Source organism: Ipomoea triloba, chromosome 6, assembly GCF_003576645.1.
Source record: "Ipomoea triloba cultivar NCNSP0323 chromosome 6, ASM357664v1".
NCBI lineage: Eukaryota > Viridiplantae > Streptophyta > Magnoliopsida > Solanales > Convolvulaceae > Ipomoea > Ipomoea triloba.
The window spans coordinates 2954161-2967690 of NC_044921.1; the positions used below are offsets into that span (position 1 = coordinate 2954161).

General features: G+C 38.4%; 1 long non-coding RNA gene across 1 annotated transcript; it reads left to right on the plus strand.

The window, feature by feature from the left end:
- Positions 1-2193: 2193 nt before the first annotated feature.
- LOC116023302 lies at positions 2194-5065 on the plus strand. Its single transcript, XR_004099405.1, has 3 exons — positions 2194-2653; positions 4145-4246; positions 4917-5065. It is a non-coding gene; the product is annotated as an uncharacterized LOC116023302 (long non-coding RNA).
- Positions 5066-13530: the final 8465 nt, after the last annotated feature.

A 13530-nucleotide genomic window follows, 5' to 3' on the forward strand; every position in this document is an offset into this window, starting at 1 on the left:
TCAAACCTCAAGGCAAATCTCATCACAAGAAATGCTTTAAAGGCTATCAGATTAGCCTTTGCAGTGAATCTCTCCGGCAGAACCACCAATCGCAACAAGGTCTATAAACAAGATTTGTTTTATATGTGGTGCATGGAGAATGAAGTGAGCATCAACATGGGCGTGCAAGCAAGAAAATGGTTCCAAACCCAACTGAAGCCTAAGGTTCAAACTGTTTTCATTGGACCTTTTGTTACAAGATTGTGCCACGGGTTGGACCTTATAGACCTTCTGATGGGAGAAAAGGATGAAGGTACCATGATTGCTTTCTCCATGGGTGAGTTCTTTGCCATGAATTTGAGGTTGGGAGGTGATGATGCGCCGGATTTAGAAGCTTCTGATGATAATGAAGAGGATAAAGAGAATGAGGAGGACGATGCTGCGCAGGAGCAAGGCCCTACTTCTATGGATTGGGAAACGACTCAGACCTTCCACAGGCAGCTCCACAATGAACAGATGACTTATTGGCATGAGCAGCGAACGTGGCAGGAAGGCCACTTTACATCCATATCTGCGAGGCAAGATGTCCACACTGAAGAGCTTAACCGCATGAGAAGAGCAGTGGAGGAGAATGATAGAAGAATTGCTGAGCTTGAGGCTAGATTTGATAGCCAGTTCCACCCACCCTCCTTCGGTGATCAATGATGCCTTCCTCACCCGTTCTGGATCCTGACATTTGACACTTGATTCTGAGCCCACTTGACATTGGTTACTTTGATTGATTGGCCCATCTGAACACTAGGATCCCTATGCGCGGGGTTCTGACCTTTATTTTTTAATTTCTTTTACTTTCCTTTACTTTATTTTATTGCTTTATGTTATTTACATTCCGACTGCTTTACTTTTATGCACTTTAAATATTCGCATTTCTATTTGAATAATTTTGCTTATTTACATGCTTTATTATCTGTGTTTATGTTTTATTGCTTTTATATTTCTATCAGCTTATAATAATTGAATAGTACTCCGAAAACCCTTTTATATTGTTCTGTCTCTATTTCTTATAGAGAATCTATAACGGGAGCAGGCCTATGCTGGAAGCTAAAGTGTGGAAAGAGGGATGCATACTTGGTTTATCCTCTTATCCCTTTTCTAATTTTAAGCCCCGTTTTGATCTTTAAAGTGTGGAAATATTTGTTTATATAGCTTTGTGTATGTGTTATGATAGAACTTACCATGTTAAATAGGATCGTTTGATGCATACCCTATATCCCAGAGTAAATTCCAAAGTGTCGAAAGGGATCTTTATTTGTCTAATCCTTAGTATCCCTGTTTGTTCCTTTACCCTATATCGTATGGAAACATCGAGGACGATGTTTATTTCAAAGTGTGGAAAGGACGCACTTTGTGCTTTATATGCTTACATGTTTAGAATAAGAAGTTGAAGCTCTTTGGGAATGATAAGCGGGTGCATTTGCAGTTTTGAAAAAGAGAGTTATTATTTGTGTTATCTAGAGAGAATTTTGACTAGATGCCCAAAAATTTTTACTCTTGAAATATCTTTGAGGAAGTTACTTTTCGCACACACGAGAGTGTTTAGAGCCAAATAAGTTTATATTCTTGCCTGCTTGCATGATGTTCACCTCTTATTTACGTAGGACCTTAGTCAAGGATCTCTCGAAGTGTGAGTGTGCACTTTTTAATTTGAGAAAGATAAAACTAGTGAGGCCCGAAATTGAACTAACCTTGGTAGGGCATGGGGCAAAAGGTGAGCCTGTTGGTAAGCGTAATAGAAAAAAAAATCCCTTGATCATAAATAGAAAAAGGCATGAGGGGTTGACATGGAGAGAAGTCGAAAAGGCAAAAGACCAATCACCAAGTTTAAAAATTGTGGGAAGCCAATTCGTTGGGTTGTGTTCAAACCATAGTCTTCGATAAGCAAAAAGCTTTATCTGGAGTCGGTTGTCCACATAAAAAGATCCCAAGAATTGAGAAAAAAGAGATGAGGTGAGCCGCTTCGCTAGGATTCGGGTACCCATTGCACTGTCTTCGAAAAAGCATGGAGCTCCATGTGAAGTCGAGTGGCTCGATGACGTTATCCTAGGAAGTAAGAAGAAAAGAGGGACCGCGCTAAGCCAAAAGTGGTGAGTGGTCCATGCCCAATTATTATACGTACGCTATTTCAAATGTGAAGTTGACTGTCACGTTTCACCCAGGTGAGGAAGGAGATCGGCTGCTGCCGGCACCACCAGTCGCGACGAGCAGCCACAACGATGGTCGGAGTTGCAGCTGATCGACGGCAGCGAGGAACGGCGGTTGCAGTTGCGGTGGTGGCGGAGGCAGCGAGGAATGGCGGTTGCAGTTGCGGTGGCGGCGGAGGCAGCGGATCGACGGCGGAGGAATGGCGGTTGTCTTCGTCTCTCTTCGCCCCTCCATCTTTCTCGTCTCCCTCCTCTTTTTCCCGGCGAGCAACGACGAGAAGCTTCGCAGTAGTCCGGCGAGCTCATTCCGGCGAAGAGAGGCAGTGAGCAGTGGCGGCAGTCCGATGGTAGCTGAGGTCTTCTCCGGTCTTCATCTCCCCTGGCGAAGAGAGAGGCAGTGAATGTTGGTGGTCGACGGTGAGGAAGATGGAAAGTCCCAGGCAGATTGGTCAATTACAGCTTATGTATTTGAGGTTAATATCTGCAGTTTGATCTGTCTTAATATGCTTAATATCTGTAGTTTGATCTATCTTAATTATGCTCTTTATTTGGTACTTCAACATTTTTTTCACACTTGTTTATTTCATTCTTATAAGCTGACAGTGCTTTTCATTGACAATTTTACTATTTAGTTTATGAAAAGTTCCTATGCAGATGATTCATCATTCCCGTGGTTTTCTGACATCTAAAATATACTAATATTCCCCAAATATTTGCAAGGTTTCTTTTATTGAACTTAACCCTTTCCTGGGTTTTATGGAATGTAATTGTATGCTATCTTTGCTGATAACAATTATTTTGCTCTCTGCATTCAGTTAAACTGCAACGAAGACCTACAAGAAGTCCCTTTTTTTTTTAAATTTTATTTTTTATTTTTTTATTCCTTCTTGTGAAAGGTGGCTCTTGTAAACCTCAAGAACATTAGGTAAGAATTAGTACAGCTTTAAAGTTTAGACTTTAAGCTTCCCCTCACCCTGTCTAGTCAGCCTGAGTCATAATATTATTACAGACTAGAAGTTCATATAAAATGCTTCACCAGTTAAATAGAATATTGTATAATGCTGTAGAAAAACTATTGCTAACACAGCAATGGTGATTGGTGAGACGCAATACATGGAATGCAAACAAATGAGTTTGACAAGCATCTTCAATTTAAATAGTTGCCCTTGCTTATTGGAAAAATGGGGATTTCTTTAGCTTATTCTGCTTTTCTTGATAGTACTTCACTACTTCCAATGCCTCACAATGTCACAGGGAGCACTGCATTTTTATGCTGGTTCTTTTTCCAATCGGTTTAATGGAGTAAATAAATCATCTCCAGATATTTTGGCTATGTGTAGTAATTTGCTCAAATTTCATCATAGATATTTCTGTAAGTTATTAAAAGAAATTGGTGCACTTTGTTTTCATGTTTTCATAGAGAGTTTCATAGCTTATAGCCTTATAGGTCTCTTGACACCACATCTCAACAGTCTTGATATGAAAATCATTGTAACTGTACCAAGAAAAATCATTGGGTATTTGGGTCTGTAGTATACCATGCTAGTGGCATTTTTATCTTATCTTTTATATTTGAGAATGATTTATGCCTTGTTCCTTTTCTGATTTTTTTCTTTATTTGGTGAATAATTTTGCTTGTGAGGATCATGTTGGTGTGCGGCTAACACGAACTTTATCCCATTTTTTTTTCCTTTGATTTGCTGAACTTCCTTACTTTTAATGTTTTTATTGTTTCATTCTGTCACATTATTTACATATTTATATTTATGTTCTTCTGTACATGGAGCACTCTAGAGTATCTAGAAGTATATTATTGTTAACTACTTAACTACTAACTGCTTGCGATATTTATTGGCCCTTTAAATTTGTGTTTGGGCTTTAAATTGCATTTAAGTGTTCTACTATGAGAAAAATGTCTTGTATAGTATTCCAACTAACATGAGATATTCTATGGCTTTTACCAGTCACACAGCAGCCATTGCAGTAAGAAACAATAACAATGGGATTCCTGTCAAAATGGATTGATTTGAATTTGGAAAAGCAAGTGGAATGGCTCCCCGTGCAAGGTAAGCCATTTTAGCTTCAAAGTCATTTTACGAAAATTTCTGTGAGTATTTAGTAAGGTATTTGGATGCCAATTCCTCCAGTTATGTAGCTCATCAAGTGTAGAACATACACAAAACATTTCATAATAATCCAAGGAGTAGAAGTATTGTTTTTGAATTATTTTCCAAAATCTGGACCGCATACTGCCAAGGGTAGAAACATAATTTTCTGTTTATGTTTGAAGATCAAATTGACTCAAACTTTTTATGGATATCAAGTTCTATAAGTTTAGGTTCTACCATAAAAATTTCAAGTAAAAAGGAGTTCGGGAAGTATTTTTACCGAATCAATCTTTCTACCCACATCATTGTTAGTGACTTGAAAGTTGATTTGAATGTGTGTTTGAGTATATCTATGATTTATTTGGATATATATATTTCTACATGGGATTGTTTATATTGGTAAAAGCTAGTGAGGTTTGTCTATTAAACTTAACTTTTATTGAATTGTATTTGAATGTGTGTTGGAGTATATCTATGATCATTAGTAGAGTTTATTGTTGAACTCTTTGAGATATTTATGAATTAGTAGTTTTGAAAGTAAATAATGGTGATTGGAGGTTATTTACTTGTGCCTATTTACTTGATGATGCTTGATGCTTTGTGAAAATAATGCAATGATGTTTTGCAGGTGGGTGGAGGAGTATCATGTTGACGGTTCCCATTTTCATTCAATTCCATCAATGTTGTATACACACAACAGATTTGTATCATTTATTGGATTTGCAATACTCTACCAATTTAATTGACAAGGAGAGGAAGAATTTTCATTATCATTAATTATGATTAATTATCATTATCAAGTTCTTTAATTTTCATATTTTTTACTATCAAATTTTTTAAAAAGCACCAAAAAAGTTGTTAATACATCCAATATAATGGTCTCCCGAGTATTAACAATTTACCAACTGTGTTCCTTCGACTTTTAAATGACCTCCGATGGTCTTCCAAATTTTAAAAAATAATCACACGTGGTCCTTTTAGGATATCTCATGATTATTTTAAACTCGGATTATTTTAAGAATTAGGACCACATGTAGCTATTTTTTAAAACTTGAAGAACGATTGGATGTCATTTAAAAGTCGAGGACCACAGTTAGTAAATCGCTAATATTCAAAGGACCATTAGATGTATTCTCTTTTACATTTGAACGAGAGTTAGAAAGGCTTGTTTAATTTCTTACTTAAACCTGGAGAATAGGAGGTAGCTAGTTTGCCTCCACCTCATCAAGCTAGGTTGACGGTACAGTAGATGACTACCACCTCTATGAATACTCCATATCTCATTAAGAAAAAAAAAAAAAACCTATATTAGAAGAGGTTGAAAGATGCAGATGCATACGACTTTGATAATTATTGGAACTCTAGCTAACTGATACTAGATGAGAACTGAATGAATTGTATTGAATGAGATAGTTGAAAGATACATATTACATAGATATATATAATGAGAAAATCTTAGGGAGACTAGAATAGGAGAATCACAGGAAGCCTAGAATAGGGAGTCCTACTCAAATACATAGTGTCCTAATATGGCGGCCCCTCTTTAATTGACAAGGAGAGGAAGAAAGGGTGTGTTTGGTTTATGGGTTTACAAATTAAGAGTGGGAATCAAAATTATAGTTAATGTTTGTTTGAAAACTTTTTAAAACTTTTTAAGGGGTATCATTCCATGTTATTGGTAATCTAACTTTTAAATTTGGATTAGTACTTTTAGATTTTTTTTGTTCATATTGATGTTTTGGATGTCATTATATTAGGATCAATTACTTTAATTTTTTGTTTTCGTATTGTTAAAACATTTATTCCCATTATAAGGTCATACACATTGGTAATCATTTCAATTCTACCCTACTACCAAATATGTAAAATACTTTCACCAAAACCCATTACCATTACCAAATATTTGATTTCCATTCCGATTTTGATTCTCATATACAAACCAAGCACACCCAAAGGTGTCACAGAAATAAGATAATTATTTAAAAGTGTTGTAAAACTAAAGTGATTGCAAGAGACAAGAAGAGATATGTCAGAGAGATTCGGGAGAGAAGGGAGCTTAGAGATTCTCATTCCGCTTTTTAATGGTGTACAACATGTATATACATAATACAAATGTAATAATGAATAGATTAATGACGGACCGTTTCGTTACAATATTAATGTCCACTTAATATATATATATATATATATATATATATATATATATATATATTTATTTATTTATTTATAACACTACCCCTTAGACATTATTTTACCGTAATCATGCCACTTTAAAAACCTGGCTAGGAAAAATCATATGGAAAAAACCTAGTCAAAGGGAAAAAGAGTACATGATGTATTTCAAAACATCTGTTATATAAGGTTGCCTCATTAAAAACCTTAGGCTAAGAAAACCCAGTGGGAAAAACTTAGCTAAGGGAAAATTAAAAGAGTACAACTATAAATCATTCCTGACCTTCAGGGCATAATCTTCAGGATAACTAGTCACAAACTTTCAGTGTATAATCTTCAGGATTTTGTAATTTTCCCCTTTTGACATTACTGTACCATACTCATGTCTCGTTAAAAACCTTAGTAGGAAAAACCCAGTGGGAAGAAAAAAAAACTTAGTTAGAAAAAGAGTACATGATATGTGCCAAATTATGTGTTGCACCAGTTGCCTCATTAAAAAGTACCTTACGCTAAGAAGACCCAGTGGAAAAAATTTAGCTAAAGGAAAAATAGTGCAACCATAACCCCAACATAAACTTTAGGGCATAATATTCATTATTCAAGTAAATGATAATCCCTTGAAGATAACATTCTTCAAAATCCCTTATATGAAATATACCTCCAAAATATAGAAAGGGATTTTGTGAACAAATACGTCCAACTATCAATGGGGTGAATAATCTCGTGACTCGTGACTCTTCTAGAGCTCATGTGGGTATAATACTGATCGACATCATAATGTCTAGTAAAATTTTTCATAATATACCCATTTATCATTGATGCAACATTATCTTTATTGTCTCCTTATATGACAATGGAGGCCAGGTAAAATATAGTACAACCAGTTTTCGAACTTGCATCATGGGGATCACTAATAATAGCTAGTACCCAAATAGCCCATTAAAACGATACACACAAAAATGCCGAACATCTTTTATAACTCGAAGATACTGGAGGATATGTTAAACACCATTCCAATATTTCATTGTAGAAGGAGCATTAAACGTTGCTAGCAATTTCATCGCGAATATAATATTAGGCCTGATGCGATTATGGAACTTCTGGTCCAAAAATGGTGCTCCAATGTCAATGAAATAATGGACTTTTGGTTCCAAAATATCCTTATTATATTCTTTGAGTCTAAAACGGTTCGTTATCTACTTCAAGAGATTGAACAACCGTTAGTGTGATAAGTAAATGATACTTATCCATATAAAATCTTCAAGGCATTTTTCAAGTAGGCTAACTGGTGTATAAAATTTCTTCAAGGAGAAGCTCGATCTTCATGTCGAAATAATATTTGGGGGTTCCCAAGTCTTTAGTTTCAAACTACCCGTGCTTAGGCATGAGCTAACTTCATCAAGCTCTTTATATTTTATTGACGTTTATACCATCAATATTAATCAAGATAAGGTCATTAGCAACTCTTTCAAGAGTGCATAATAACACATCTATATTTATGTATTCATTCTTCAAGAGAAAATCACCCAGTTTAATGACCCATAATTATGCGGTCATGACATTTATCAGCTGCATATCTAATTTTATTATTCTGCCAATGATGTTATGTAGTGAAACTTAATGTCATCTTACTTGGGAGACTATATTTGATTAAAATCAATCAAGGTCTCTGCGTGAACCCGTTGCCTACAAAACTCGCTTTATATTATATCACCTTATTGTTCTCATTTTATCTTTCGTACAAACGCCCATTTGTAACCAACAGGGTTACATTCAATGGTATACATGCTATAAAGAGAATCTATTTTAGCAAGTTGAGCTATGCCTTAATTGCTCATTTATATGTTAAATAGTTATGACACTTCTAGTGCCTAACTCTGGATCCAAATATGAGCAATTATATAGGCAATTGTGTTCTCGAAAACTATAGTTATAATTTTCTCCCATATTTATAAAATTCATGACAATTTATAAATCAACTAGATTGTTGTCATTTCCCAAAGATATTGAGATCTGGTATTTCCACATCTCTAGTATTATTTCTATTTGGTGCACCTTACTATGATTTTCGTCATCTGGATGAACGTCTTCAAGACATAATTCTTCAAGATATTTCAAGAATGACAATATTTCTTTACTAGATATAGTATTATGACTTTTATCTCTTACACTAATACACCTCCTACACTTCTGGCGTCAAGTTGTATCGGTAGATATATTTGGTCCAAGTTGGGGATTATATATTGGACCTAGTCACTCTTTTCTGATTAGCATGATCAATATATATATTTGGCTGTGACGGTAAATAAGTTACCAGTGAATACTTGTGTATTAGTGAAGTATGATAGTACAATGAGTAATTTTAGTACAGTGTTTGTGTACAATAGTTTTGCGTGTAAGAAATAGAGCCGCATTCTGCAATGTGATTCTCCTTTTATATTCTCAAGTGCAACGACTCTTTGTCAATGTAACAGATGTTTCCTCTTCAATGTGTACTAAGTCGCCTCTTCAATGTGTACTAAGTGGATAATAATACCGAGGAGCCGTTGGAGTGGCTCTTCCTCTTTAATGTATAACGGTGGCTGTTTGACTCCCTCATAGCCTGTTCGTCTGCCTTCGGGTCCTGCATATGGTTCTAGGTCGGGTACTTACCCAATTACCCTATCACCAGCCCCCACTCTCAAGCTAGTGAGAGTGGCCGAGGCAGCTTGGGAGTAACAATTTGGTACTGGGCAAAAATCTTTTGCATAGGATCTGAAAAGGAAATCCCTTAGATTTGTAAAATATTTCCTAATCTTCAAAGTAGTTGCCATGATTCTCCTTCCTTTTATAAGCCTCTCTTTTGTGTATAAAACTTTCCTGAACTAGGTTGTTCCACTGCTCCTTCAATCCTGCCTCGGTACTTTAACCTGGTACGTCTTTGTGTTTTTTTTTTTTTGCTTGCGCTGGTGATGATGATTTTTTTTTTAGGATTTATGGATCCAAAGAAAACAGGCACGGAGATGAAGAGACAACGCTCAAGATGCTTGATGGAGCAGACTCGACTCGAAATATTGAGGAATAGGAAGGCCATGCTAGGTGGTCATGAAGTTGGAGATACCGTTGAAGATCTGTTGGCAATTCTTTCTGACGGAGAGGAAGGGATTATTGTCCCCTACGAACCAAAACAAGAGATTGTGTCTGACAAAGAGGAAGGGGTCGTTGTGCTCTACGAACCAAAACAAGAAATTGTGTCTGCCGAAGAGGAAGGGGTCGTTGTGCTCTACGAACCAAAACAAGAAAATGTTTCTGACGAAGATGAAGGTGTCACCGTGTTCTCTAGATCCGGACAAAATTTGGCTATGGTCCCTTACGTTGAGGAAGAACTTCCTTTAACATCTGAAGATCCTACCCTAGTGTCTACTTTTGCCAAAGTCTGAATGTAACCTCTGAATGTATTCCTCGTTAAAAATAAAGATATCAATTGTACGCTTCACAATGAACTTTTTCATGGGAATAAAAATATTATCTTTTGTTAAATTCTTTTTTTTTTTTGGCTTTTTTTTTTAATTATACGTCAATCTCCTAATTACCCGGAGTAATAATTTGTATAACTTTGGGAATAATGACTTTAATAATAAATTTTTGGCAGTATTTGATTAGGAAATCCTTTTGATCTTGGAAATAATTTTCAATCCCCACCAGGTCAACTTGTTCCAAATGGTCACCAAGCAATTGCAGGTTTCCTTTCTGTGTGTCGAGAGAGGAAGGAGGAACCTACCTTGAACCTTTTCCAAGAGTTATTTAGAGTTGGTAGGTCGTCCGGAGAGGGTAAAGGTTTTGTCTCGCTAGATAGTCCACCCCCTTTTGCTGTCAGGTGGGGATCCCAGGTTAGATGTCACCCTCCTTTAGACAAGAGTCTCCATGTACGTAGGGGGGTAGTTGAGCTCAAGAAAGGTAGTCCACTAAAGATTGCTAAGTATGCTTCTGAGTGGGAGTTTGTACAGTTGGGTTTTTCGAGGATTCGACCAACTGCCCTTGATGCACCTGGTATAGTTCTACTGTTTGTGATACTTGACTGTTTCCCTTAATTGTTTATTCTAACATTTTGTCTCCGCATGTGCTATGTCTTCGATAGCAGACCGGTACTTGTCGCGGTCTAGACAAAATTCGTCATCTAAGAAGAGCAAGACGGATAAGAAAGGAAAGAAGAGTCAGGCACCAGCAACCGATGAAGGAACTCCCAATCTGAATTCCATGCCTGCGGGGGCTTCTGCCCTTTCAACCTAGGCTCCCGAGCGAGGGGAAGCCTCTTCAGTGCAACACTCTCGTGCTTGAACTAACCTGATTTGACTTGGCATGGATGTGCTTCCTAGAGATTATATAATAACAGGGAGTATCAATGCTGCTGAGTTTTCCCAACGTCTTATTCCTCCAGCGGATCTGGAAGTTTTGGACGCTCAGGAAGTGACCGTGCTACAGGAGCGGTACCTCAGACACATGCTGGAGGTTGGTCGCTTACTTTGACATTTTTTATACTTTGTACGTAAACACTTCCCGCTCTAACCCTTATGCTTGCAGGCTATGTTGGAAGGACAGATTTTGCACGCTCAATGCGAAGTGATATGAACCAAGGCCCATGCTGAAAAGAACGACCTCATTGCTAAAAAGAACAACCTCTAGGGGCTACTAGCGTCACAGGAAGCTGAGCTCAAGAAACTAAAGACCGACCACGCAGCATTAGTACTTGAGTTGAAGCCGGAGCAAGAGGATCACGAGAAGACTTGTGCTACTACTGTCGCGCTGAAGAAGTCTCATGCGTCATTCCTTACAGAAGCGGGAGAGGTCTACAAGCGATCTGCCAAGTTCAAGGATGACGTGAAAGAGTTTATGAGCACTACTGAGGGTGCTAAGGTGTTTTTGAAATCCAAGGTGGGCCAAGAAGCGATTGAGGCAAAATCTCAGGTAGCATTTGACCTTGGAATGTATACCATTCCATGGGTTTGCTAGCAATATATGAGAATCCTGACCCCGACGCCAAGTGCGAAGTAATTGCTATTGTGATGCTGCGGCCACTGATGCTGTTGATGGCGATGCTGCTGACTCCGGGATGTCTCACCTTTCCAATCTTCCCCCGAACACCAGTGTTTCTCGTGCTTCCATGGAAGACATATTCGTAGAAAACATCACCAAGGCAGAGGACGCCTAGTTATTGCATAAGCTTAATTCTGTTTGTTTTTGTTTTTGATATTATTATTTGCATTATTTCCGACTTGTTTTTGAGATTATTATTTCGTGTTAAAGACTTCATAAAGTTTGCCACTTAATAGACTTTGCTTTGTTCCCTTTTTTTTTTTTTTTTTTGCAATTTGCAATTTTCGCCCCGGAGGCGGCGCTGTACCACGCCTCGGCACAGGACCTCGGCGCGACCTCGGCGCTGTGCCGAGGTGGTGTTTATATATATTTTTTTTATTTTTTTAATTTTTTGTGTGCCCCGGAGGGTTTGGGGCCAATATGCGGCCTCAGCCACCCGTGGCCGAGGCGCGTGGCGCTTGGGGCCGAGGCATTAGTGGCTGAGGCATGGCATCAGTTCTTAGGGCTAAGGCACAGCCTTGGCCATTGGTGGCCGAGGTGCATCCTTGGCGCTCGGGGCCGAGGCATGGCCTTGGCGCTTGGGGTCGAGGTGTGGCCTTGGTCATTAGCTGTTTTTTTTTATGTAGACTATCGCACACCCACAAGTGATGTAAAAATTATAAATTTATTAAAAGTAATCTGGGCAGACCATGACTAATGTTTAAAAATAATCTAGGCGGACCATGACTAATGTTATACATCATCTTACTAATAGTACTTTGTTAAATGCTCCGAGTTCCATATCCTATCGATGAACCTGCCCCCTACGGTCATCAGTTTATAAGTTCCTGGGTGAATAACCTCTTCTATGATATAAGGACCTTCCCATTTTTTTGCGAACTTGCCCCCTTCTAAGGGTTGACTGGCTTCTCTCCTTCGCAGTATGTAGTCGCCTACTTGGAAGTATCGGGGTTGAACTTTTGCATCGTGATAAGATTTTAACTGTCGGTTGTAGTTCTCCATCCTACAGTATGCAGCTTCCCTTTTTTCATCTATGAAATTGAGGTCCACCCCTTGCTGGATTTCATTTCAGCCTGGCTCATACTCCTCCACTCTCCTACTTGGTACCACCACTTCTATTGAAGCTCGAGCTTCGAACTCATAAGTGAGAGCGAAGGGAGTTTCTCCAGTGGCCTTCCTTGGCGTTGTGCAATAAATCCAAAGAATATTGTCAAGCTCTTCAACCCTGAACCCACGCTCCACCAGCTACCTCCAACTTTCTCTTTAAACCATCAAGGATAGTTCTATTCGCATTCTCCACTTGACCATTGGCTTGAGGATATGACACCGCTACCAGCGTATGCTTAATGCCCCATTCCGTCAAGAACTCTGAAAACTCCTTTGTTTCAAATTGGCGTCCGTTGTTAGTAATTATTTGTAGGGGAACACCAAAGCGGCACAGTATACTCTTTTCCACAATTTTTTTGCACCTTGCTGCTGTAATGCTGGCAAGGAGTTCAACTTCCACCCGCTTAGTGATATAGTCAACAGCCACAATGATGTACTTTCGGCTTCCAGAGCCCGTAGGAAGGGCCCCCACCAAATCTATTCCCCATCTTGAGAAGGGAATTGCCGTACTCACCGGAGTATAATTAGTTGCGGGCCGACCTAGTAGTGTTTGAAACTCTTGACACTTGGGGCATCGCCTGGCGTATTCCGCGCAATCCTTCAACATTTTTTGCCAGAAGAAGCCTTGCAACATGATACGACGAGCTATGGTGTACGCTCCCTAGTGCGCGGAGCACATCCCCTCATGGACTTCTCTCATCATCAGTTCTGTTTCATCAGGGTATACACACTTCAGGAGTGTGCCATTATAAGACCGCTTATACAATTTGTCATCTAGAGTAACGTAGCTAGGTACTCGTAACTTTGCTAACTTAGCGTCCTGCTCATCCATTCGTAGAGTGCCATCCTTCTTGTATTTTTTAATATGGTCAATTGAACATGTTCTCTAG